The sequence below is a fragment of the Camelina sativa genome, chromosome 12, assembly GCF_030686135.1.
Source record: "Camelina sativa cultivar CO46 ecotype springtype chromosome 12, ASM3068613v1".
Taxonomy (NCBI): Eukaryota; Viridiplantae; Streptophyta; class Magnoliopsida; order Brassicales; family Brassicaceae; genus Camelina; species Camelina sativa.
Window position 1 is genome coordinate 31,091,194 of NC_141891.1, and position 20,990 is coordinate 31,112,183.

General features: G+C 44.6%; 29 non-coding genes and 13 pseudogenes across 29 annotated transcripts; all 42 read left to right on the plus strand.

The window, feature by feature from the left end:
- Nucleotides 1-31: 31 nt before the first annotated feature.
- On the plus strand, nucleotides 32-150 carry LOC147931341 (5S ribosomal RNA). The gene has a single exon (XR_015576455.1). It is a non-coding gene; the product is annotated as a 5S ribosomal RNA (ribosomal RNA).
- Nucleotides 151-538: 388 nt separating this feature from the next.
- Nucleotides 539-657, plus strand: LOC147931342 (5S ribosomal RNA). The gene has a single exon (XR_015576456.1). It is a non-coding gene; the product is annotated as a 5S ribosomal RNA (ribosomal RNA).
- A 387-nt stretch (nucleotides 658-1,044) lies between these two features.
- On the plus strand, nucleotides 1,045-1,163 carry LOC147931343 (5S ribosomal RNA). The gene has a single exon (XR_015576374.1). It is a non-coding gene; the product is annotated as a 5S ribosomal RNA (ribosomal RNA).
- A 389-nt stretch (nucleotides 1,164-1,552) lies between these two features.
- LOC147931344 (5S ribosomal RNA) lies at nucleotides 1,553-1,671 on the plus strand (annotated as a pseudogene).
- A 388-nt stretch (nucleotides 1,672-2,059) lies between these two features.
- Nucleotides 2,060-2,178, plus strand: LOC147931345 (5S ribosomal RNA). The gene has a single exon (XR_015576375.1). It is a non-coding gene; the product is annotated as a 5S ribosomal RNA (ribosomal RNA).
- A 389-nt stretch (nucleotides 2,179-2,567) lies between these two features.
- LOC147931346 (5S ribosomal RNA) lies at nucleotides 2,568-2,686 on the plus strand. Its single transcript, XR_015575729.1, has one exon. It is a non-coding gene; the product is annotated as a 5S ribosomal RNA (ribosomal RNA).
- A 389-nt stretch (nucleotides 2,687-3,075) lies between these two features.
- On the plus strand, nucleotides 3,076-3,194 carry LOC147931347 (5S ribosomal RNA). Its single transcript, XR_015575666.1, has one exon. It is a non-coding gene; the product is annotated as a 5S ribosomal RNA (ribosomal RNA).
- A 386-nt stretch (nucleotides 3,195-3,580) lies between these two features.
- LOC147931348 (5S ribosomal RNA) lies at nucleotides 3,581-3,699 on the plus strand. Its single transcript, XR_015575667.1, has one exon. It is a non-coding gene; the product is annotated as a 5S ribosomal RNA (ribosomal RNA).
- Nucleotides 3,700-4,084: 385 nt separating this feature from the next.
- Nucleotides 4,085-4,203, plus strand: LOC147931349 (5S ribosomal RNA; annotated as a pseudogene).
- Nucleotides 4,204-4,591: 388 nt separating this feature from the next.
- On the plus strand, nucleotides 4,592-4,710 carry LOC147931350 (5S ribosomal RNA). The gene has a single exon (XR_015576457.1). It is a non-coding gene; the product is annotated as a 5S ribosomal RNA (ribosomal RNA).
- A 387-nt stretch (nucleotides 4,711-5,097) lies between these two features.
- LOC147931351 (5S ribosomal RNA) lies at nucleotides 5,098-5,216 on the plus strand. Its single transcript, XR_015576376.1, has one exon. It is a non-coding gene; the product is annotated as a 5S ribosomal RNA (ribosomal RNA).
- Nucleotides 5,217-5,605: 389 nt separating this feature from the next.
- LOC147931352 (5S ribosomal RNA) lies at nucleotides 5,606-5,724 on the plus strand. The gene has a single exon (XR_015576377.1). It is a non-coding gene; the product is annotated as a 5S ribosomal RNA (ribosomal RNA).
- Nucleotides 5,725-6,113: 389 nt separating this feature from the next.
- LOC147931353 (5S ribosomal RNA) lies at nucleotides 6,114-6,232 on the plus strand. Its single transcript, XR_015575730.1, has one exon. It is a non-coding gene; the product is annotated as a 5S ribosomal RNA (ribosomal RNA).
- A 389-nt stretch (nucleotides 6,233-6,621) lies between these two features.
- LOC147931354 (5S ribosomal RNA) lies at nucleotides 6,622-6,740 on the plus strand. The gene has a single exon (XR_015575668.1). It is a non-coding gene; the product is annotated as a 5S ribosomal RNA (ribosomal RNA).
- A 386-nt stretch (nucleotides 6,741-7,126) lies between these two features.
- LOC147931355 (5S ribosomal RNA) lies at nucleotides 7,127-7,245 on the plus strand. Its single transcript, XR_015575731.1, has one exon. It is a non-coding gene; the product is annotated as a 5S ribosomal RNA (ribosomal RNA).
- A 389-nt stretch (nucleotides 7,246-7,634) lies between these two features.
- Nucleotides 7,635-7,753, plus strand: LOC147931356 (5S ribosomal RNA). The gene has a single exon (XR_015576378.1). It is a non-coding gene; the product is annotated as a 5S ribosomal RNA (ribosomal RNA).
- Nucleotides 7,754-8,141: 388 nt separating this feature from the next.
- On the plus strand, nucleotides 8,142-8,260 carry LOC147931357 (5S ribosomal RNA). The gene has a single exon (XR_015576458.1). It is a non-coding gene; the product is annotated as a 5S ribosomal RNA (ribosomal RNA).
- A 388-nt stretch (nucleotides 8,261-8,648) lies between these two features.
- LOC147931358 (5S ribosomal RNA) lies at nucleotides 8,649-8,767 on the plus strand. The gene has a single exon (XR_015576379.1). It is a non-coding gene; the product is annotated as a 5S ribosomal RNA (ribosomal RNA).
- A 388-nt stretch (nucleotides 8,768-9,155) lies between these two features.
- On the plus strand, nucleotides 9,156-9,274 carry LOC147931359 (5S ribosomal RNA). The gene has a single exon (XR_015576459.1). It is a non-coding gene; the product is annotated as a 5S ribosomal RNA (ribosomal RNA).
- Nucleotides 9,275-9,662: 388 nt separating this feature from the next.
- Nucleotides 9,663-9,781, plus strand: LOC147931360 (5S ribosomal RNA). The gene has a single exon (XR_015576380.1). It is a non-coding gene; the product is annotated as a 5S ribosomal RNA (ribosomal RNA).
- Nucleotides 9,782-10,171: 390 nt separating this feature from the next.
- Nucleotides 10,172-10,290, plus strand: LOC147931361 (5S ribosomal RNA). Its single transcript, XR_015576381.1, has one exon. It is a non-coding gene; the product is annotated as a 5S ribosomal RNA (ribosomal RNA).
- Nucleotides 10,291-10,675: 385 nt separating this feature from the next.
- LOC147931362 (5S ribosomal RNA) lies at nucleotides 10,676-10,793 on the plus strand (annotated as a pseudogene).
- Nucleotides 10,794-11,179: 386 nt separating this feature from the next.
- LOC147931363 (5S ribosomal RNA) lies at nucleotides 11,180-11,298 on the plus strand (annotated as a pseudogene).
- Nucleotides 11,299-11,686: 388 nt separating this feature from the next.
- On the plus strand, nucleotides 11,687-11,805 carry LOC147931364 (5S ribosomal RNA; annotated as a pseudogene).
- Nucleotides 11,806-12,193: 388 nt separating this feature from the next.
- Nucleotides 12,194-12,312, plus strand: LOC147931365 (5S ribosomal RNA). Its single transcript, XR_015576382.1, has one exon. It is a non-coding gene; the product is annotated as a 5S ribosomal RNA (ribosomal RNA).
- Nucleotides 12,313-12,700: 388 nt separating this feature from the next.
- Nucleotides 12,701-12,818, plus strand: LOC147931366 (5S ribosomal RNA; annotated as a pseudogene).
- Nucleotides 12,819-13,205: 387 nt separating this feature from the next.
- On the plus strand, nucleotides 13,206-13,324 carry LOC147931367 (5S ribosomal RNA). The gene has a single exon (XR_015576383.1). It is a non-coding gene; the product is annotated as a 5S ribosomal RNA (ribosomal RNA).
- A 389-nt stretch (nucleotides 13,325-13,713) lies between these two features.
- On the plus strand, nucleotides 13,714-13,831 carry LOC147931368 (5S ribosomal RNA; annotated as a pseudogene).
- Nucleotides 13,832-14,217: 386 nt separating this feature from the next.
- On the plus strand, nucleotides 14,218-14,336 carry LOC147931369 (5S ribosomal RNA). The gene has a single exon (XR_015576385.1). It is a non-coding gene; the product is annotated as a 5S ribosomal RNA (ribosomal RNA).
- A 388-nt stretch (nucleotides 14,337-14,724) lies between these two features.
- LOC147931370 (5S ribosomal RNA) lies at nucleotides 14,725-14,843 on the plus strand. Its single transcript, XR_015576386.1, has one exon. It is a non-coding gene; the product is annotated as a 5S ribosomal RNA (ribosomal RNA).
- Nucleotides 14,844-15,231: 388 nt separating this feature from the next.
- On the plus strand, nucleotides 15,232-15,349 carry LOC147931371 (5S ribosomal RNA; annotated as a pseudogene).
- Nucleotides 15,350-15,736: 387 nt separating this feature from the next.
- On the plus strand, nucleotides 15,737-15,854 carry LOC147931372 (5S ribosomal RNA; annotated as a pseudogene).
- A 387-nt stretch (nucleotides 15,855-16,241) lies between these two features.
- On the plus strand, nucleotides 16,242-16,360 carry LOC147931373 (5S ribosomal RNA). The gene has a single exon (XR_015576387.1). It is a non-coding gene; the product is annotated as a 5S ribosomal RNA (ribosomal RNA).
- A 389-nt stretch (nucleotides 16,361-16,749) lies between these two features.
- On the plus strand, nucleotides 16,750-16,868 carry LOC147931374 (5S ribosomal RNA). Its single transcript, XR_015576388.1, has one exon. It is a non-coding gene; the product is annotated as a 5S ribosomal RNA (ribosomal RNA).
- Nucleotides 16,869-17,257: 389 nt separating this feature from the next.
- On the plus strand, nucleotides 17,258-17,375 carry LOC147931375 (5S ribosomal RNA; annotated as a pseudogene).
- A 387-nt stretch (nucleotides 17,376-17,762) lies between these two features.
- Nucleotides 17,763-17,881, plus strand: LOC147931376 (5S ribosomal RNA). Its single transcript, XR_015576272.1, has one exon. It is a non-coding gene; the product is annotated as a 5S ribosomal RNA (ribosomal RNA).
- Nucleotides 17,882-18,269: 388 nt separating this feature from the next.
- LOC147931377 (5S ribosomal RNA) lies at nucleotides 18,270-18,387 on the plus strand (annotated as a pseudogene).
- A 386-nt stretch (nucleotides 18,388-18,773) lies between these two features.
- On the plus strand, nucleotides 18,774-18,892 carry LOC147931378 (5S ribosomal RNA). The gene has a single exon (XR_015576389.1). It is a non-coding gene; the product is annotated as a 5S ribosomal RNA (ribosomal RNA).
- A 388-nt stretch (nucleotides 18,893-19,280) lies between these two features.
- On the plus strand, nucleotides 19,281-19,399 carry LOC147931379 (5S ribosomal RNA). Its single transcript, XR_015576390.1, has one exon. It is a non-coding gene; the product is annotated as a 5S ribosomal RNA (ribosomal RNA).
- A 388-nt stretch (nucleotides 19,400-19,787) lies between these two features.
- LOC147931380 (5S ribosomal RNA) lies at nucleotides 19,788-19,905 on the plus strand (annotated as a pseudogene).
- Nucleotides 19,906-20,292: 387 nt separating this feature from the next.
- Nucleotides 20,293-20,410, plus strand: LOC147931381 (5S ribosomal RNA; annotated as a pseudogene).
- A 387-nt stretch (nucleotides 20,411-20,797) lies between these two features.
- Nucleotides 20,798-20,916, plus strand: LOC147931382 (5S ribosomal RNA). Its single transcript, XR_015576391.1, has one exon. It is a non-coding gene; the product is annotated as a 5S ribosomal RNA (ribosomal RNA).
- The last annotated feature ends 74 nt before the right edge of the window (nucleotides 20,917-20,990 follow it).

Below are 20,990 nucleotides of genomic sequence, written 5' to 3' on the forward strand. Positions count from 1 at the left end.
GGATATATGCGATTGCATGGGATATACTAACGGATGCAATCATACAAGCACTAATGCACCGGATCCCATCAGAACTCCGCAGTTAAGCGTGCTTGGGCGAGAGTCGTACTAGGATGGGTGACCTCCCGGGAAATCCTCGTGTTGCATCCCTCCTCCTTTTTTTTTTTTTTTTGGTTGTTTCGCAAGACTATAGTACATAGAGAACGTCGTAACTTTCAGACCGTGAGGAACCATGCAACCCATAATACCTTTTTGAAAAGCCCCAAGAGATCTTCTGGCAAGGAAATGGGACTTCGTACCATTGGACCATTCTCGAGGGCAGATTTTGACGTTTGAAGGCATTTAAGATGTTTTTTTTTATCCCGACACAATTAGTTACGGCTTCAAAACAGTGTTTGGACATGGTTATTGCTTGTTTTTCGACGTTGGAAGCACGTCCAAGGTGACTAAACCGATCCGCATATCAAGTGGGACCCACATCGAATGATCCATTCAGTTTTCAAAAAAGGATATATGCGATTGCATGGGATATACTAACGGATGCAATCATACAAGCACTAATGCACCGGATCCCATCAGAACTCCGCAGTTAAGCGTGCTTGGGCGAGAGTCGTACTAGGATGGGTGACCTCCCGGGAAATCCTCGTGTTGCATCCCTCCTCCTTTTTTTTTTTTTTGGTTGTTTCGCAAGACTATAGTATATAGAGAACGTCGTAACTTTCAGACTGTGAGGAACCATGCAACCCATAATACCTTTTTGAAAAGCCCCAAGAGATCTTCTGGCAAAGCAATGGGTCTTCGTACCATTCGACCATTCTCGAGGGCAGATTTTGACGTTTGAAGGCATTTAAGATGTTTTTTTGTGATCCCGACACAATTAGTTACGGCTCCAAAACAGTGTTTGGACATGCTTATCGCTTGTTTTTCGACGTTGGAAGCATTTCCAAGGTGACTAAACCGGTCCGCATATCAAGTGGGACACACATCGAATGATCCATTCAGTTTTCAAAAAAGGATATATGCGATTGCATGGGATATACTAACGGATGCGATCATACAAGCACTAATGCACCGGATCCCATCAGAACTCCGCAGTTAAGCGTGCTTGGGCGAGAGTCGTACTAAGATGGGTGACCTCCCGGGAAATCCTCGTGTTGCATCCCTCCTCCTTTTTTTTTTTTTTTTGGTTGTTTCGCAAGACTATAGTACATAGAGAACGTCGTAACTTTCAGACCGTGAGGAACCACGCAACCCATAATACCTTTTTGAAAAGCCCCAAGAGATCTTCTGGTAAGGCAATGGGACTTCGTACCATTGGACCATTCTCGAGGGCAGATTTTGACGTTTGAAGGCATTTAAGATGTTTTTTTGTGATCCCGACACAATTAGTTACGGCTCCAAAACAGTGTTTGGACATGGTTATTGCTTGTTTTTCGACGTTGGAAGCACGTCCAAGGTGACTAAACCGATCCGCATATCAAGTGGGACCCACATCGAATGATCCATTCAGTTTTCAAAAAAGGATATATGCGATTGCATGGGATATACTAACGGATGCGATCATACAAGCACTAATGCACCGGATCCCATCAGAACTCCGCAATTAAGCGTGCTTGGGCGAGAGTCGTACTAGGATGGGTGACCTCCCGGGAAATCCTCGTTTTGCATCCCTCCTCCTTTTTTTTTTTTTTTGGTTGTTTCGCAAGACTATAGTACATAGAGAACGTCGTAACTTTCAGACCGTGAGGAACCATGCAACCCATAATACCTTTTTGAAAAGCCCCAAGAGAGCTTCTGGCAAGGCAATGGGTCTTCGTACCATTGGACCATTCTCGAGGGCAGATTTTGACGTTTGAAGGCATTTAAGATGTTTTTTTGTGATCCCGACACAATTAGTTACGGCTCCAAAACAGTGTTTGGACATGGTTATCGCTTGTTTTTCGACGTTGGAAGCATTTCCAAGGTGACTAAACCGGTCCGCATATCAAGTGGGACACACATCGAATGATCCATTCAGTTTTCAAAAAAGGATATATGCGATTGCATGGGATATACTAACGGATGCGATCATACAAGCACTAATGCACCGGATCCCATCAGAACTCCGCAGTTAAGCGTGCTTGGGCGAGAGTCGTACTAAGATGGGTGACCTCCCGGGAAATCCTCGTGTTGCATCCCTCCTCCTTTTTTTTTTTTTTTTGGTTGTTTCGCAAGACTATAGTACATAGAGAACGTCGTAACTTTCAGACCGTGAGGAACCACGCAACCCATAATACCTTTTTGAAAAGCCCCAAGAGATCTTCTGGTAAGGCAATGGGACTTCGTACCATTGGACCATTCTCGAGGGCAGATTTTGACGTTTGAAGGCAGTTGAGATGTTTTTTTGTGATCCCGACACAATTAGTTACGGCTTCAAAACAGTGTTTGGACATGGTTATCGCTTGTTTTTCGACGTTGGAAGCATTTCCAAGGTGACTAAACCGGTCCGCATATCAAGTGGGACACACATCGAATGATCCATTCAGTTTTCAAAAAAGGATATATGCGATTGCATGGGATATACTAACGGATGCGATCATACCAGCACTAATGCACCGGATCCCATCAGAACTCCGCAGTTAAGCGTGCTTGGGCGAGAGTCGTACTAAGATGGGTGACCTCCCGGGAAATCCTCGTGTTGCATCCCTCCTCCTTTTTTTTTTTTTTTTGGTTGTTTCGCAAGACTATAGTACATAGAGAACGTCGTAACTTTCAGACCGTGTGGAACCATGCAACCCATAATACCTTTTTGAAAAGCCCCAAGAGATCTCCTGGCAAGGAAATGGGACTTCGTACCATTGGACCATTCTCGAGGGCAGATTTTGACGTTTGAAGGCATTTAAGATGTTTTTTTGTGATCCCGACACAATTAGTTACGGCTCCAAAACTGTGTTTGGACATGGTTATCGCTTGTTTTTCGACGTTGGAAGCATTTCCAAGGTGACTAAACCGGTCCGCATATCAAGTGGGACACACATCGAATGATCCATTCAGTTTTCAAAAAAGGATATATGCGATTGCATGGGATATACTAACGGATGCGATCATACCAGCACTAATGCACCGGATCCCATCAGAACTCCGCAGTTAAGCGTGCTTGGGCGAGAGTCGTACTAGGATGGGTGACCTCCCGGGAAGTCCTCGTGTTGCATCCCTCCCCCTTTTTTTTTTTTTGGTTGTTTCGCAAGACTATAGTACATAGAGAACGTCGTAACTTTCAGACCGTGAGGAACCATGCAACCCATAATACCTTTTTGAAAAGCCCCAAGAGATCTCCTGGCAAGGAAATGGGACTTCGTACCATTGGACCATTCTCGAGGGCAGATTTTGACGTTTGAAGGCATTTAAGATGTTTTTTTGTGATCCCGACACAATTAGTTACGGCTCCAAAACTGTGTTTGGACATGGTTATCGCTTGTTTTTCGACGTTGGAAGCATTTCCAAGGTGACTAAACCGGTCCGCATATCAAGTGGGACACACATCGAATGATCCATTCAGTTTTCAAAAAAGGATATATGCGATTGCATGGGATATACTAACGGATGCGATCATACCAGCACTAATGCACCGGATCCCATCAGAACTCCGCAGTTAAGCGTGCTTGGGCGAGAGTCGTACTAGGATGGGTGACCTCCCGGGAAGTCCTCGTGTTGCATCCCTCCCCCTTTTTTTTTTTTTGGTTGTTTCGCAAGACTATAGTACATAGAGAACGTCGTAACTTTCAGACCGTGAGGAACCATGCAACCCATAATACCTTTTTGAAAAGCCCCAAGAGATCTCCTGGCAAGGAAATGGGACTTCGTACCATTGGACCATTCTCGAGGGCAGATTTTGACGTTTGAAGGCATTTAAGATGTTTTTTTTTATCTCGACACAATTAGTTACGGCTCCAAAACAGTGTTTGGACATGGTTATTGCTTGTTTTTCGACGTTGGAAGCACGTCCAAGGTGACTAAACCGATCCGCATATCAAGTGGGACCCACATCGAATGATCCATTCAGTTTTCAAAAAAGGATATATGCGATTGCATGGGATATACTAACGGATGCGATCATACAAGCACTAATGCACCGGATCCCATCAGAACTCCGCAATTAAGCGTGCTTGGGCGAGAGTCGTACTAGGATGGGTGACCTCCCGGGAAATCCTCGTTTTGCATCCCTCCTCCTTTTTTTTTTTTTTTGGTTGTTTCGCAAGACTATAGTACATAGAGAACGTCGTAACTTTCAGACCGTGAGGAACCATGCAACCCATAATACCTTTTTGAAAAGCCCCAAGAGAGCTTCTGGCAAGGCAATGGGTCTTCGTACCATTCGACCATTCTCGAGGGCAGATTTTGACGTTTGAAGGCATTTGAGATGTTTTTTTGTGATCCCGACACAATTAGTTACGGCTTCAAAACAGTGTTTGGACATGGTTATCGCTTGTTTTTCGACGTTGGAAGCATTTCCAAGGTGACTAAACCGGTCCGCATATCAAGTGGGACACACATCGAATGATCCATTCAGTTTTCAAAAAAGGATATATGCGATTGCATGGGATATACTAACGGATGCAATCATACAAGCACTAATGCACCGGATCCCATCAGAACTCCGCAGTTAAGCGTGCTTGGGCGAGAGTCGTACTAGGATGGGTGACCTCCCGGGAAATCCTCGTGTTGCATCCCTCCTCCTTTTTTTTTTTTTTGGTTGTTTCGCAAGACTATAGTATATAGAGAACGTCGTAACTTTCAGACCGTGAGGAACCATGCAACCCATAATACCTTTTTGAAAAGCCCCAAGAGATCTTCTGGCAAAGCAATGGGTCTTCGTACCATTCGACCATTCTCGAGGGCAGATTTTGACGTTTGAAGGCATTTAAGATGTTTTTTTGTGATCCCGACACAATTAGTTACGGCTCCAAAACAGTGTTTGGACATGGTTATCGCTTGTTTTTCGACGTTGGAAGCATTTCCAAGGTGACTAAACCGGTCCGCATATCAAGTGGGACACACATCGAATGATCCATTCAGTTTTCAAAAAAGGATATATGCGATTGCATGGGATATACTAACGGATGCGATCATACAAGCACTAATGCACCGGATCCCATCAGAACTCCGCAGTTAAGCGTGCTTGGGCGAGAGTCGTACTAAGATGGGTGACCTCCCGGGAAATCCTCGTGTTGCATCCCTCCTCCTTTTTTTTTTTTTTTTGGTTGTTTCGCAAGACTATAGTACATAGAGAACGTCGTAACTTTCAGACCGTGAGGAACCACGCAACCCATAATACCTTTTTGAAAAGCCCCAAGAGATCTTCTGGTAAGGCAATGGGACTTCGTACCATTGGACCATTCTCGAGGGCAGATTTTGACGTTTGAAGGCAGTTGAGATGTTTTTTTGTGATCCCGACACAATTAGTTACGGCTTCAAAACAGTGTTTGGACATGGTTATCGCTTGTTTTTCGACGTTGGAAGCATTTCCAAGGTGACTAAACCGGTCCGCATATCAAGTGGGACACACATCGAATGATCCATTCAGTTTTCAAAAAAGGATATATGCGATTGCATGGGATATACTAACGGATGCGATCATACAAGCACTAATGCACCGGATCCCATCAGAACTCCGCAGTTAAGCGTGCTTGGGCGAGAGTCGTACTAAGATGGGTGACCTCCCGGGAAATCCTCGTGTTGCATCCCTCCCCCTTTTTTTTTTTTTTTTGGTTGTTTCGCAAGACTATAGTACATAGAGAACGTCGTAACTTTCAGACCGTGAGGAACCACGCAACCCATAATACCTTTTTGAAAAGCCCCAAGAGATCTTCTGGTAAGGCAATGGGACTTCGTACCATTGGACCATTCTCGAGGGCAGATTTTGACGTTTGAAGGCAGTTGAGATGTTTTTTTGTGATCCCGACACAATTAGTTACGGCTTCAAAACAGTGTTTGGACATGGTTATCGCTTGTTTTTCGACGTTGGAAGCATTTCCAAGGTGACTAAACCGGTCCGCATATCAAGTGGGACACACATCGAATGATCCATTCAGTTTTCAAAAAAGGATATATGCGATTGCATGGGATATACTAACGGATGCGATCATACCAGCACTAATGCACCGGATCCCATCAGAACTCCGCAGTTAAGCGTGCTTGGGCGAGAGTCGTACTAAGATGGGTGACCTCCCGGGAAATCCTCGTGTTGCATCCCTCCTCCTTTTTTTTTTTTTTTTGGTTGTTTCGCAAGACTATAGTACATAGAGAACGTCGTAACTTTCAGACCGTGTGGAACCATGCAACCCATAATACCTTTTTGAAAAGCCCCAAGAGATCTCCTGGCAAGGAAATGGGACTTCGTACCATTGGACCATTCTCGAGGGCAGATTTTGACGTTTGAAGGCATTTAAGATGTTTTTTTGTGATCCCGACACAATTAGTTACGGCTCCAAAACTGTGTTTGGACATGGTTATCGCTTGTTTTTCGACGTTGGAAGCATTTCCAAGGTGACTAAACCGGTCCGCATATCAAGTGGGACACACATCGAATGATCCATTCAGTTTTCAAAAAAGGATATATGCGATTGCATGGGATATACTAACGGATGCGATCATACCAGCACTAATGCACCGGATCCCATCAGAACTCCGCAGTTAAGCGTGCTTGGGCGAGAGTCGTACTAGGATGGGTGACCTCCCGGGAAGTCCTCGTGTTGCATCCCTCCCCCTTTTTTTTTTTTTGGTTGTTTCGCAAGACTATAGTACATAGAGAACGTCGTAACTTTCAGACCGTGAGGAACCATGCAACCCATAATACCTTTTTGAAAAGCCCCAAGAGATCTCCTGGCAAGGAAATGGGACTTCGTACCATTGGACCATTCTCGAGGGCAGATTTTGACGTTTGAAGGCATTTAAGATGTTTTTTTGTGATCCCGACACAATTAGTTACGGCTCCAAAACTGTGTTTGGACATGGTTATCGCTTGTTTTTCGACGTTGGAAGCATTTCCAAGGTGACTAAACCGGTCCGCATATCAAGTGGGACACACATCGAATGATCCATTCAGTTTTCAAAAAAGGATATATGCGATTGCATGGGATATACTAACGGATGCGATCATACCAGCACTAATGCACCGGATCCCATCAGAACTCCGCAGTTAAGCGTGCTTGGGCGAGAGTCGTACTAAGATGGGTGACCTCCCGGGAAATCCTCGTGTTGCATCCCTCCTCCTTTTTTTTTTTTTTTTGGTTGTTTCGCAAGACTATAGTACATAGAGAACGTCGTAACTTTCAGACCGTGAGGAACCACGCAACCCATAATACCTTTTTGAAAAGCCCCAAGAGATCTTCTGGTAAGGCAATGGGACTTCGTACCATTGGACCATTCTCGAGGGCAGATTTTGACGTTTGAAGGCAGTTGAGATGTTTTTTTGTGATCCCGACACAATTAGTTACGACTTCAAAACAGTGTTTGGACATGGTTATCGCTTGTTTTTCGACGTTGGAAGCATTTCCAAGGTGACTAAACCGGTCCGCATATCAAGTGGGACACACATCGAATGATCCATTCAGTTTTCAAAAAAGGATATATGCGATTGCATGGGATATACTAACGGATGCGATCATACAAGCACTAATGCACCGGATCCCATCAGAACTCCGCAGTTAAGCGTGCTTGGGCGAGAGTCGTACTAAGATGGGTGACCTCCCGGGAAATCCTCGTGTTGCATCCCTCCTCCTTTTTTTTTTTTTTTTGGTTGTTTCGCAAGACTATAGTACATAGAGAACGTCGTAACTTTCAGACCGTGAGGAACCATGCAACCCATAATACCTTTTTGAAAAGCCCCAAGAGATCTTCTGGCAAGGAAATGGGACTTCGTACCATTGGACCATTCTCGAGGGCAGATTTTGACGTTTGAAGGCATTTAAGATGTTTTTTTTTATCCCGACACAATTAGTTACGGCTTCAAAACAGTGTTTGGACATGGTTATTGCTTGTTTTTCGACGTTGGAAGCACGTCCAAGGTGACTAAACCGATCCGCATATCAAGTGGGACCCACATCGAATGATCCATTCAGTTTTCAAAAAAGGATATATGCGATTGCATGGGATATACTAACGGATGCAATCATACAAGCACTAATGCACCGGATCCCATCAGAACTCCGCAGTTAAGCGTGCTTGGGCGAGAGTCGTACTAGGATGGGTGACCTCCCGGGAAATCCTCGTGTTGCATCCCTCCTCCTTTTTTTTTTTTTTTGGTTGTTTCGCAAGACTATAGTATATAGAGAACGTCGTAACTTTCAGACCGTGAGGAACCATGCAACCCATAATACCTTTTTGAAAAGCCCCAAGAGAGCTTCTGGCAAGGCAATGGGTCTTCGTACCATTGGACCATTCTCGAGGGCAGATTTTGACGTTTGAAGGCATTTAAGATGTTTTTTTGTGATCCCGACACAATTAGTTACGGCTCCAAAACAGTGTTTGGACATGGTTATCGCTTGTTTTTCGACGTTGGAAGCATTTCCAAGGTGACTAAACCGGTCCGCATATCAAGTGGGACACACATCGAATGATCCATTCAGTTTTCAAAAAAGGATATATGCGATTGCATGGGATATACTAACGGATGCGATCATACAAGCACTAATGCACCGGATCCCATCAGAACTCCGCAGTTAAGCGTGCTTGGGCGAGAGTCGTACTAAGATGGGTGACCTCCCGGGAAATCCTCGTGTTGCATCCCTCCTCCTTTTTTTTTTTTTTTTGGTTGTTTCGCAAGACTATAGTACATAGAGAACGTCGTAACTTTCAGACCGTGAGGAACCATGCAACCCATAATACCTTTTTGAAAAGCCCCAAGAGATCTTCTGGCAAGGAAATGGGACTTCGTACCATTGGACCATTCTCGAGGGCAGATTTTGACGTTTGAAGGCATTTAAGATGTTTTTTTTTATCCCGACACAATTAGTTACGGCTTCAAAACAGTGTTTGGACATGGTTATTGCTTGTTTTTCGACGTTGGAAGCACGTCCAAGGTGACTAAACCGATCCGCATATCAAGTGGGACCCACATCGAATGATCCATTCAGTTTTCAAAAAAGGATATATGCGATTGCATGGGATATACTAACGGATGCAATCATACAAGCACTAATGCACCGGATCCCATCAGAACTCCGCAGTTAAGCGTGCTTGGGCGAGAGTCGTACTAGGATGGGTGACCTCCCGGGAAATCCTCGTGTTGCATCCCTCCTCCTTTTTTTTTTTTTTTGGTTGTTTCGCAAGACTATAGTATATAGAGAACGTCGTAACTTTCAGACCGTGAGGAACCATGCAACCCATAATACCTTTTTGAAAAGCCCCAAGAGATCTTCTGGCAAGGCAATGGGTCTTCGTACCATTCGACCATTCTCGAGGGCAGATTTTGACGTTTGAAGGCATTTAAGATGTTTTTTTGTGATCCCGACACAATTAGTTACGGCTCCAAAACAGTGTTTGGACATGGTTATCGCTTGTTTTTCGACGTTGGAAGCATTTCCAAGGTGACTAAACCGGTCCGCATATCAAGTGGGACACACATCGAATGATCCATTCAGTTTTCAAAAAAGGATATATGCGATTGCATGGGATATACTAACGGATGCGATCATACAAGCACTAATGCACCGGATCCCATCAGAACTCCGCAGTTAAGCGTGCTTGGGCGAGAGTCGTACTAAGATGGGTGACCTCCCGGGAAATCCTCGTGTTGCATCCCTCCTCCTTTTTTTTTTTTTTTTTGGTTGTTTCGCAAGACTATAGTACATAGAGAACGTCGTAACTTTCAGACCGTGAGGAACCACGCAACCCATAATACCTTTTTGAAAAGCCCCAAGAGATCTTCTGGTAAGGCAATGGGACTTCGTACCATTGGACCATTCTCGAGGGCAGATTTTGACGTTTGAAGGCAGTTGAGATGTTTTTTTGTGATCCCGACACAATTAGTTACGACTTCAAAACAGTGTTTGGACATGGTTATCGCTTGTTTTTCGACGTTGGAAGCATTTCCAAGGTGACTAAACCGGTCCGCATATCAAGTGGGACACACATCGAATGATCCATTCAGTTTTCAAAAAAGGATATATGCGATTGCATGGGATATACTAACGGATGCGATCATACAAGCACTAATGCACCGGATCCCATCAGAACTCCGCAGTTAAGCGTGCTTGGGCGAGAGTCGTACTAAGATGGGTGACCTCCCGGGAAATCCTCGTGTTGCATCCCTCCTTTTTTTTTTTTTTTGGTTGTTTCGCAAGACTATAGTACATAGAGAACGTCGTAACTTTCAGACCGTGAGGAACCATGCAACCCATAATACCTTTTTGAAAAGCCCCAAGAGAGCTTCTGGCAAGGCAATGGGTCTTCGTACCATTCGACCATTCTCGAGGGCAGATTTTGACGTTTGAAGGCATTTAAGATGTTTTTTTGTGATCCCGACACAATTAGTTACGGCTCCAAAACAGTGTTTGGACATGGTTATCGCTTGTTTTTCGACGTTGGAAGCATTTCCAAGGTGACTAAACCGGTCCGCATATCAAGTGGGACCCACATCGAATGATCCATTCAGTTTTCAAAAAAGGATATATGCGATTGCATGGGATATACTAACGGATGCGATCATACAAGCACTAATGCACCGGATCCCATCAGAACTCCGCAGTTAAGCGTGCTTGGGCGAGAGTCGACTAGGATGGGTGACCTCCCGGGAAATCCTCGTGTTGCATCCCTCCCCCCTTTTTTTTTTTTTGGTTGTTTCGCAAGACTATAGTACATAGAGAACGTCGTAACTTTCAGACCGTGAGGAACCATGCAACCCATAATACCTTTTTGAAAAGCCCCAAGAGATCTTCCGGCAAGGAAATGGGACTTCGTACCATTGGACCATTCTCGAGGGCAGATTTTGACGTTTGAAGGCATTTAAGATGTTTTTTTTTATCCCGACACAATTAGTTACGGCTTCAAAACAGTGTTTGGACATGGTTATTGCTTGTTTTTCGACGTTGGAAGCACGTCCAAGGTGACTAAACCGATCCGCATATCAAGTGGGACCCACATCGAATGATCCATTCAGTTTTCAAAAAAGGATATATGCGATTGCATGGGATATACTAACGGATGCAATCATACAAGCACTAATGCACCGGATCCCATCAGAACTCCGCAGTTAAGCGTGCTTGGGCGAGAGTCGTACTAGGATGGGTGAACTCCCGGGAAATCCTCGTGTTGCATCCCTCCTCCTTTTTTTTTTTTTTTGGTTGTTTCGCAAGACTATAGTATATAGAGAACGTCGTAACTTTCAGACCGTGAGGAACCATGCAACCCATAATACCTTTTTGAAAAGCCCCAAGAGAGCTTCTGGCAAGGCAATGGGTCTTCGTACCATTCGACCATTCTCGAGGGCAGATTTTGACGTTTGAAGGCATTTAAGATGTTTTTTTGTGATCCCGACACAATTAGTTACGGCTCCAAAACAGTGTTTGGACATGGTTATCGCTTGTTTTTCGACGTTGGAAGCATTTCCAAGGTGACTAAACCGGTCCGCATATCAAGTGGGACCCACATCGAATGATCCATTCAGTTTTCAAAAAAGGATATATGCGATTGCATGGGATATACTAACGGATGCGATCATACAAGCACTAATGCACCGGATCCCATCAGAACTCCGCAGTTAAGCGTGCTTGGGCGAGAGTCGTACTAGGATGGGTGAACTCCCGGGAAATCCTCGTGTTGCATCCCTCCTCCTTTTTTTTTTTTTTTGGTTGTTTCGCAAGACTATAGTATATAGAGAACGTCGTAACTTTCAGACCGTGAGGAACCATGCAACCCATAATACCTTTTTGAAAAGCCCCAAGAGAGCTTCTGGCAAGGCAATGGGTCTTCGTACCATTCGACCATTCTCGAGGGCAGATTTTGACGTTTGAAGGCATTTAAGATGTTTTTTTGTGATCCCGACACAATTAGTTACGGCTCCAAAACAGTGTTTGGACATGGTTATCGCTTGTTTTTCGACGTTGGAAGCATTTCCAAGGTGACTAAACCGGTCCGCATATCAAGTGGGACCCACATCGAATGATCCATTCAGTTTTCAAAAAAGGATATATGCGATTGCATGGGATATACTAACGGATGCGATCATACAAGCACTAATGCACCGGATCCCATCAGAACTCCGCAGTTAAGCGTGCTTGGGCGAGAGTCGTACTAAGATGGGTGACCTCCCGGGAAATCCTCGTGTTGCATCCCTCCTCCTTTTTTTTTTTTTTTGGTTGTTTCGCAAGACTATAGTACATAGAGAACGTCGTAACTTTCAGACCGTGAGGAACCATGCAACCCATAATACCTTTTTGAAAAGCCCCAAGAGAGCTTCTGGCAAGGCAATGGGTCTTCGTACCATTGGACCATTCTCGAGGGCAGATTTTGACGTTTGAAGGCATTTAAGATGTTTTTTTGTGATCCCGACACAATTAGTTACGGCTCCAAAACAGTGTTTGGACATGGTTATCGCTTGTTTTTCGACGTTGGAAGCATTTCCAAGGTGACTAAACCGGTCCGCATATCAAGTGGGACACACATCGAATGATCCATTCAGTTTTCAAAAAAGGATATATGCGATTGCATGGGATATACTAACGGATGCGATCATACCAGCACTAATGCACCGGATCCCATCAGAACTCTGCAGTTAAGCGTGCTTGGGAGAGAGTCGACTAGGATGGGTGACCTCCCGGGAAGTCCTCGTGTTGCATCCCTCCCCCCTTTTTTTTTTTTTGGTTGTTTCGCAAGACTATAGTACATAGAGAACGTCGTAACTTTCAGACCGTGAGGAACCATGCAACCCATAATACCTTTTTGAAAAGCCCCAAGAGATCTTCTGGCAAGGAAATGGGACTTCGTACCATTGGACCATTCTCGAGGGCAGATTTTGACGTTTGAAGGCATTTAAGATGTTTTTTTGTGATCCCGACACAATTAGTTACGGCTCCAAAACAGTGTTTGGACATGGTTATCGCTTGTTTTTCGACGTTGGAAGCATTTCCAAGGTGACTAAACCGGTCCGCATATCAAGTGGGACACACATCGAATGATCCATTCAGTTTTCAAAAAAGGATATATGCGATTGCATGGGATATACTAACGGATGCGATCATACAAGCACTAATGCACCGGATCCCATCAGAACTCCGCAGTTAAGCGTGCTTGGGCGAGAGTCGTACTAAGATGGGTGACCTCCCGGGAAATCCTCGTGTTGCATCCCTCCTCCTTTTTTTTTTTTTTTTGGTTGTTTCGCAAGACTATAGTACATAGAGAACGTCGTAACTTTCAGACCGTGAGGAACCACGCAACCCATAATACCTTTTTGAAAAGCCCCAAGAGAGCTTCTGGTAAGGCAATGGGTCTTCGTACCATTGGACCATTCTCGAGGGCAGATTTTGACGTTTGAAGGCATTTAAGATGTTTTTTTGTGATCCCGACACAATTAGTTACGGCTCCAAAACAGTGTTTGGACATGGTTATCGCTTGTTTTTCGACGTTGGAAGCATTTCCAAGGTGACTAAACCGGTCCGCATATCAAGTGGGACACACATCGAATGATCCATTCAGTTTTCAAAAAAGGATATATGCGATTGCATGGGATATACTAACGGATGCGATCATACCAGCACTAATGCACCGGATCCCATCAGAACTCTGCAGTTAAGCGTGCTTGGGCGAGAGTCGACTAGGATGGGTGACCTCCCGGGAAGTCCTCGTGTTGCATCCCTCCCCCCTTTTTTTTTTTTGGTTGTTTCGCAAGACTATAGTACATAGAGAACGTCGTAACTTTCAGACCGTGAGGAACCATGCAACCCATAATACCTTTTTGAAAAGCCCCAAGAGATCTTCTGGCAAGGAAATGGGACTTCGTACCATTGGACCATTCTCGAGGGCAGATTTTGACGTTTGAAGGCATTTAAGATGTTTTTTTGTGATCCCGACACAATTAGTTACGGCTCCAAAACAGTGTTTGGACATGGTTATCGCTTGTTTTTCGACGTTGGAAGCATTTCCAAGGTGACTAAACCGGTCCGCATATCAAGTGGGACACACATCGAATGATCCATTCAGTTTTCAAAAAAGGATATATGCGATTGCATGGGATATACTAACGGATGCGATCATACAAGCACTAATGCACCGGATCCCATCAGAACTCCGCAGTTAAGCGTGCTTGGGCGAGAGTCGTACTAAGATGGGTGACCTCCCGGGAAATCCTCGTGTTGCATCCCTCCTCCTTTTTTTTTTTTTTTGGTTGTTTCGCAAGACTATAGTACATAGAGAACGTCGTAACTTTCAGACCGTGAGGAACCACGCAACCCATAATACCTTTTTGAAAAGCCCCAAGAGAGCTTCTGGTAAGGCAATGGGTCTTCGTACCATTGGACCATTCTCGAGGGCAGATTTTGACGTTTGAAGGCATTTAAGATGTTTTTTTGTGATCCCGACACAATTAGTTACGGCTCCAAAACAGTGTTTGGACATGGTTATCGCTTGTTTTTCGACTTTGGAAGCATTTCCAAGGTGACTAAACCGGTCCGCATATCAAGTGGGACACACATCGAATGATCCATTCAGTTTTCAAAAAAGGATATATGCGATTGCATGGGATATACTAACGGATGCGATCATACAAGCACTAATGCACCGGATCCCATCAGAACTCCGCAGTTAAGCGTGCTTGGGCGAGAGTCGTACTAAGATGGGTGACCTCCCGGGAAATCCTCGTGTTGCATCCCTCCTCCTTTTTTTTTTTTTTTGGTTGTTTCGCAAGACTATAGTACATAGAGAACGTCGTAACTTTCAGACCGTGAGGAACCACGCAACCCATAATACCTTTTTGAAAAGCCCCAAGAGAGCTTCTGGTAAGGCAATGGGTCTTCGTACCATTGGACCATTCTCGAGGGCAGATTTTGACGTTTGAAGGCATTTAAGATATTTTTTTGTGATCCCGACACAATTAGTTACGGCTCCAAAACAGTGTTTGGACATGGTTATCGCTTGTTTTTCGACGTTGGAAGCATTTCCAAGGTGACTAAACCGGTCCGCATATCAAGTGGGACACACATCGAATGATCCATTCAGTTTTCAAAAAAGGATATATGCGATTGCATGGGATATACTAACGGATGCGATCATACCAGCACTAATGCACCGGATCCCATCACAACTCCGCAGTTAAGCGTGCTTGGGCGAGAGTCGACTAGGATGGGTGACCTCCCGGGAAGTCCTCGTGTTGCATCCCTCCCCCCTTTTTTTTTTTTTGGTTGTTTCGCAAGACTATAGTACATAGAGAACGTCGTAACTTTCAGACCGTGAGGAACCATGCAACCCATAATACCTTTTTGAAAAGCCCCAAGAGATCTTCTGGCAAGGAAATGGGACTTCGTACCATTGGACCATTCTCGAGGGCAGATTTTGACGTTTGAAGGCATTTAAGATGTTTTTTTGTGATCCCGACACAATTAGTTACGGCTCCAAAACAGTGTTTGGACATGGTTATCGCTTGTTTTTCGACGTTGGAAGCATTTCCAAGGTGACTAAACCGGTCCGCATATCAAGTGGGACCCACATCGAATGATCCATTCAGTTTTCAAAAAAGGATATATGCGATTGCATGGGATATACTAACGGATGCGATCATACCAGCACTAATGCACCGGATCCCATCAGAACTCCGCAGTTAAGCGTGCTTGGGCGAGAGTCGACTAGGATGGGTGACCTCCCGGGAAGTCCTCGTGTTGCATCCCTCCCCCCTTTTTTTTTTTTTGGTTGTTTCGCAAGACTATAGTACATAGAGAACGTCGTAACTTTCAGACCGTGAGGAACCATGCAACCCATAATACCTTTTTGAAAAGCCCCAAGAGATCTTCTGGCAAGGAAATGGGACTTCGTACCATTGGACCATTCTCGAGGGCAGATTTTGACGTTTGAAGGCATTTAAGATGTTTTTTTGTGATCCCGACACAATTAGTTACGGCTCCAAAACAGTGTTTGGACATGGTTATCGCTTGTTTTTCGACGTTGGAAGCATTTCCAAGGTGACTAAACCGGTCCGCATATCAAGTGGGACACACATCGAATGATCCATTCAGTTTTCAAAAAAGGATATATGCGATTGCATGGGATATACTAACGGATGCGATCATACAAGCACTAATGCACCGGATCCCATCAGAACTCCGCAGTTAAGCGTGCTTGGGCGAGAGTCGTACTAAGATGGGTGACCTCCCGGGAAATCCTCGTGTTGCATCCCTCCTCCTTTTTTTTTTTTTTTTGGTTGTTTCGCAAGACTATAGTACATAGAGAACGTCGTAACTTTCAGACCGTGAGGAACCACGCAACCCATAATACCTTTTTGAAAAGCCCCAAGAGATCTTCTGGCAAGGAAATGGGACTTCGTACCATTGGACCATTCTCGAGGGCAGATTTTGACGTTTGAAGGCATTTAAGATGTTTTTTTGTGATCCCGACACAATTAGTTACGGCTCCAAAACAGTGTTTGGACATGGTTATCGCTTGTTTTTCGACGTTGGAAGCATTTCCAAGGTGACTAAACCGGTCCGCATATCAAGTGGGACACACATCGAATGATCCATTCAGTTTTCAAAAAAGGATATATGCGATTGCATGGGATATACTAACGGATGCGATCATACAAGCACTAATGCACCGGATCCCATCAGAACTCCGCAGTTAAGCGTGCTTGGGCGAGAGTCGTACTAAGATGGGTGACCTCCCGGGAAATCCTCGTGTTGCATCCCTCCTCCTTTTTTTTTTTTTTTTGGTTGTTTCGCAAGACTAGAGTACATAGAGAACGTCGTAACTTTCAGACCGTGAGGAACCACGCAACCCATAATACCTTTTTGAAAAGCCCCAAGAGAGCTTCTGGTAAGGCAATGGGTCTTCGTACCATTGGACCATTCTCGAGGGCAGATTTTGACGTTTGAAGGCATTTAAGATGTTTTTTTGTGATCCCGACACAATTAGTTACGGCTCCAAAACAGTGTTTGGACATGGTTATCGCTTGTTTTTCGACGTTGGAAGCATTTCCAAGGTGACTAAACCGGTCCGCATATCAAGTGGGACACACATCGAATGATCCATTCAGTTTTCAAAAAAGGATATATGCGATTGCATGGGATATACTAACGGATGCGATCATACCAGCACTAATGCACCGGATCCCATCAGAACTCTGCAGTTAAGCGTGCTTGGGCGAGAGTCGACTAGGATGGGTGACCTCCCGGGAAGTCCTCGTGTTGCATCCCTCCCCCCTTTTTTTTTTTTTGGTTGTTTCGCAAGACTATAGTACATAGAGAACGTCGTAACTTTCAGACCGTGAGGAACCATGCAACCCATAATACCTTTTTGAAAAGCCCCAAGAGATCTTCTGGCAAGGAAATGGGACTTCGTACCATTGGACCATTCTCGAGGGCAGATTTTGACGTTTGAAGGCATTTAAGATGTTTTTTTGTGATCCCGACACAATTAGTTACGGCTCCAAAACAGTGTTTGGACATGGTTATCGCTTGTTTTTCGACGTTGGAAGCATTTCCAAGGTGACTAAACCGGTCCGCATATCAAGTGGGACACACATCGAATGATCCATTCAGTTTTCAAAAAAGGATATATGCGATTGCATGGGATATACTAACGGATGCGATCATACAAGCACTAATACACCGGATCCCATCAGAACTCCGCAGTTAAGCGTGCTTGGGCGAGAGTCGTACTAAGATGGGTGACCTCCCGGGAAATCCTCGTGTTGCATCCCTCCTCCTTTTTTTTTTTTTTTGGTTGTTTCGCAAGACTATAGTACATAGAGAACGTCGTAACTTTCAGACCGTGAGGAACCACGCAACCCATAATACCTTTTTGAAAAGCCCCAAGAGAGCTTCTGGTAAGGCAATGGGTCTTCGTACCATTGGACCATTCTCGAGGGCAGATTTTGACGTTTGAAGGCATTTAAGATGTTTTTTTGTGATCCCGACACAATTAGTTACGGCTCCAAAACAGTGTTTGGACATGGTTATCGCTTGTTTTTCGACGTTGGAAGCATTTCCAAGGTGACTAAACCGGTCCGCATATCAAGTGGGACACACATCGAATGATCCATTCAGTTTTCAAAAAAGGATATATGCGATTGCATGGGATATACTAACGGATGCGATCATACCAGCACTAATGCACCGGATCCCATCAGAACTCTGCAGTTAAGCGTGCTTGGGCGAGAGTCGACTAGGATGGGTGACCTCCCGGGAAGTCCTCGTGTTGCATCCCTCCCCCCTTTTTTTTTTTTGGTTGTTTCGCAAGACTATAGTACATAGAGAACGTCGTAACTTTCAGACCGTGAGGAACCATGCAACCCATAATACCTTTTTGAAAAGCCCCAAGAGATCTTCTGGCAAGGAAATGGGACTTCGTACCATTGGACCATTCTCGAGGGCAGATTTTGACGTTTGAAGGCATTTAAGATGTTTTTTTGTGATCCCGACACAATTAGTTACGGCTCCAAAACAGTGTTTGGACATGGTTATCGCTTGTTTTTCGACGTTGGAAGCATTTCCAAGGTGACTAAACCGGTCCGCATATCAAGTGGGACACACATCGAATGATCCATTCAGTTTTCAAAAAAGGATATATGCGATTGCATGGGATATACTAACGGATGCGATCATACAAGCACTAATGCACCGGATCCCATCAGAACTCCGCAGTTAAGCGTGCTTGGGCGAGAGTCGTACTAAGATGGGTGACCTCCCGGGAAATCCTCGTGTTGCATCCCTCCTCCTTTTTTTTTTTTTTTGGTTGTTTCGCAAGACTATAGTACATAGAGAACGTCGTAACTTTCAGACCGTGAGGAACCACGCAACCCATAATACCTTTTTGAAAAGCCCCAAGAGAGCTTCTGGTAAGGCAATGGGTCTTCGTACCATTGGACCATTCTCGAGGGCAGATTTTGACGTTTGAAGGCATTTAAGATGTTTTTTTGTGATCCCGACACAATTAGTTACGGCTCCAAAACAGTGTTTGGACATGGTTATCGCTTGTTTTTCGACTTTGGAAGCATTTCCAAGGTGACTAAACCGGTCCGCATATCAAGTGGGACACACATCGAATGATCCATTCAGTTTTCAAAAAAGGATATATGCGATTGCATGGGATATACTAACGGATGCGATCATACAAGCACTAATGCACCGGATCCCATCAGAACTCCGCAGTTAAGCGTGCTTGGGCGAGAGTCGTACTAAGATGGGTGACCTCCCGGGAAATCCTCGTGTTGCATCCCTCCTCCTTTTTTTTTTTTTTTGGTTGTTTCGCAAGACTATAGTACATAGAGAACGTCGTAACTTTCAGACCGTGAGGAACCACGCAACCCATAATACCTTTTTGAAAAGCCCCAAGAGAGCTTCTGGTAAGGCAATGGGTCTTCGTACCATTGGACCATTCTCGAGGGCAGATTTTGACGTTTGAAGGCATTTAAGATATTTTTTTGTGATCCCGACACAATTAGTTACGGCTCCAAAACAGTGTTTGGACATGGTTATCGCTTGTTTTTCGACGTTGGAAGCATTTCCAAGGTGACTAAACCGGTCCGCATATCAAGTGGGACACACATCGAATGATCCATTCAGTTTTCAAAAAAGGATATATGCGATTGCATGGGATATACTAACGGATGCGATCATACCAGCACTAATGCACCGGATCCCATCACAACTCCGCAGTTAAGCGTGCTTGGGCGAGAGTCGACTAGGATGGGTGACCTCCCGGGAAGTCCTCGTGTTGCATCCCTCCCCCCTTTTTTTTTTTTTGGTTGTTTCGCAAGACTATAGTACATAGAGAACGTCGTAACTTTCAGACCGTGAGGAACCATGCAACCCATAATACCTTTTTGAAAAGCCCCAAGAGATCTTCTGGCAAGGAAATGGGACTTCGTACCATTGGACCATTCTCGAGGGCAGATTTTGACGTTTGAAGGCATTTAAGATGTTTTTTTGTGATCCCGACACAATTAGTTACGGCTCCAAAACAGTGTTTGGACATGGTTATCGCTTGTTTTTCGACGTTGGAAGCATTTCCAAGGTGACTAAACCGGTCCGCATATCAAGTGGGACCCACATCGAATGATCCATTCAGTTTTCAAAAAAGGATATATGCGATTGCATGGGATATACTAACGGATGCGATCATACCAGCACTAATGCACCGGATCCCATCAGAACTCCGCAGTTAAGCGTGCTTGGGCGAGAGTCGACTAGGATGGGTGACCTCCCGGGAAGTCCTCGTGTTGCATCCCTCCCCCCTTTTTTTTTTTTTGGTTGTTTCGCAAGACTATAGTACATAGAGAACGTCGTAACTTTCAGACCGTGAGGAACCATGCAACCCATAATACCTTTTTGAAAAGCCCCAAGAGATCTTCTGGCAAGGAAATGGGACTTCGTACCATTGGACCATTCTCGAGGGCAGATTTTGACGTTTGAAGGCATTTAAGATGTTTTTTTGTGATCCCGACACAATTAGTTACGGCTCCAAAACAGTGTTTGGACATGGTTATCGCTTGTTTTTCGACGTTGGAAGCATTTCCAAGGTGACTAAACCGGTCCGCATATCAAGTGGGACACACATCGAATGATCCATTCAGTTTTCAAAAAAGGATATATGCGATTGCATGGGATATACTAACGGATGCGATCATACAAGCACTAATGCACCGGATCCCATCAGAACTCCGCAGTTAAGCGTGCTTGGGCGAGAGTCGTACTAAGATGGGTGACCTCCCGGGAAATCCTCGTGTTGCATCCCTCCTCCTTTTTTTTTTTTTTTTGGTTGTTTCGCAAGACTATAGTACATAGAGAACGTCGTAACTTTCAGACCGT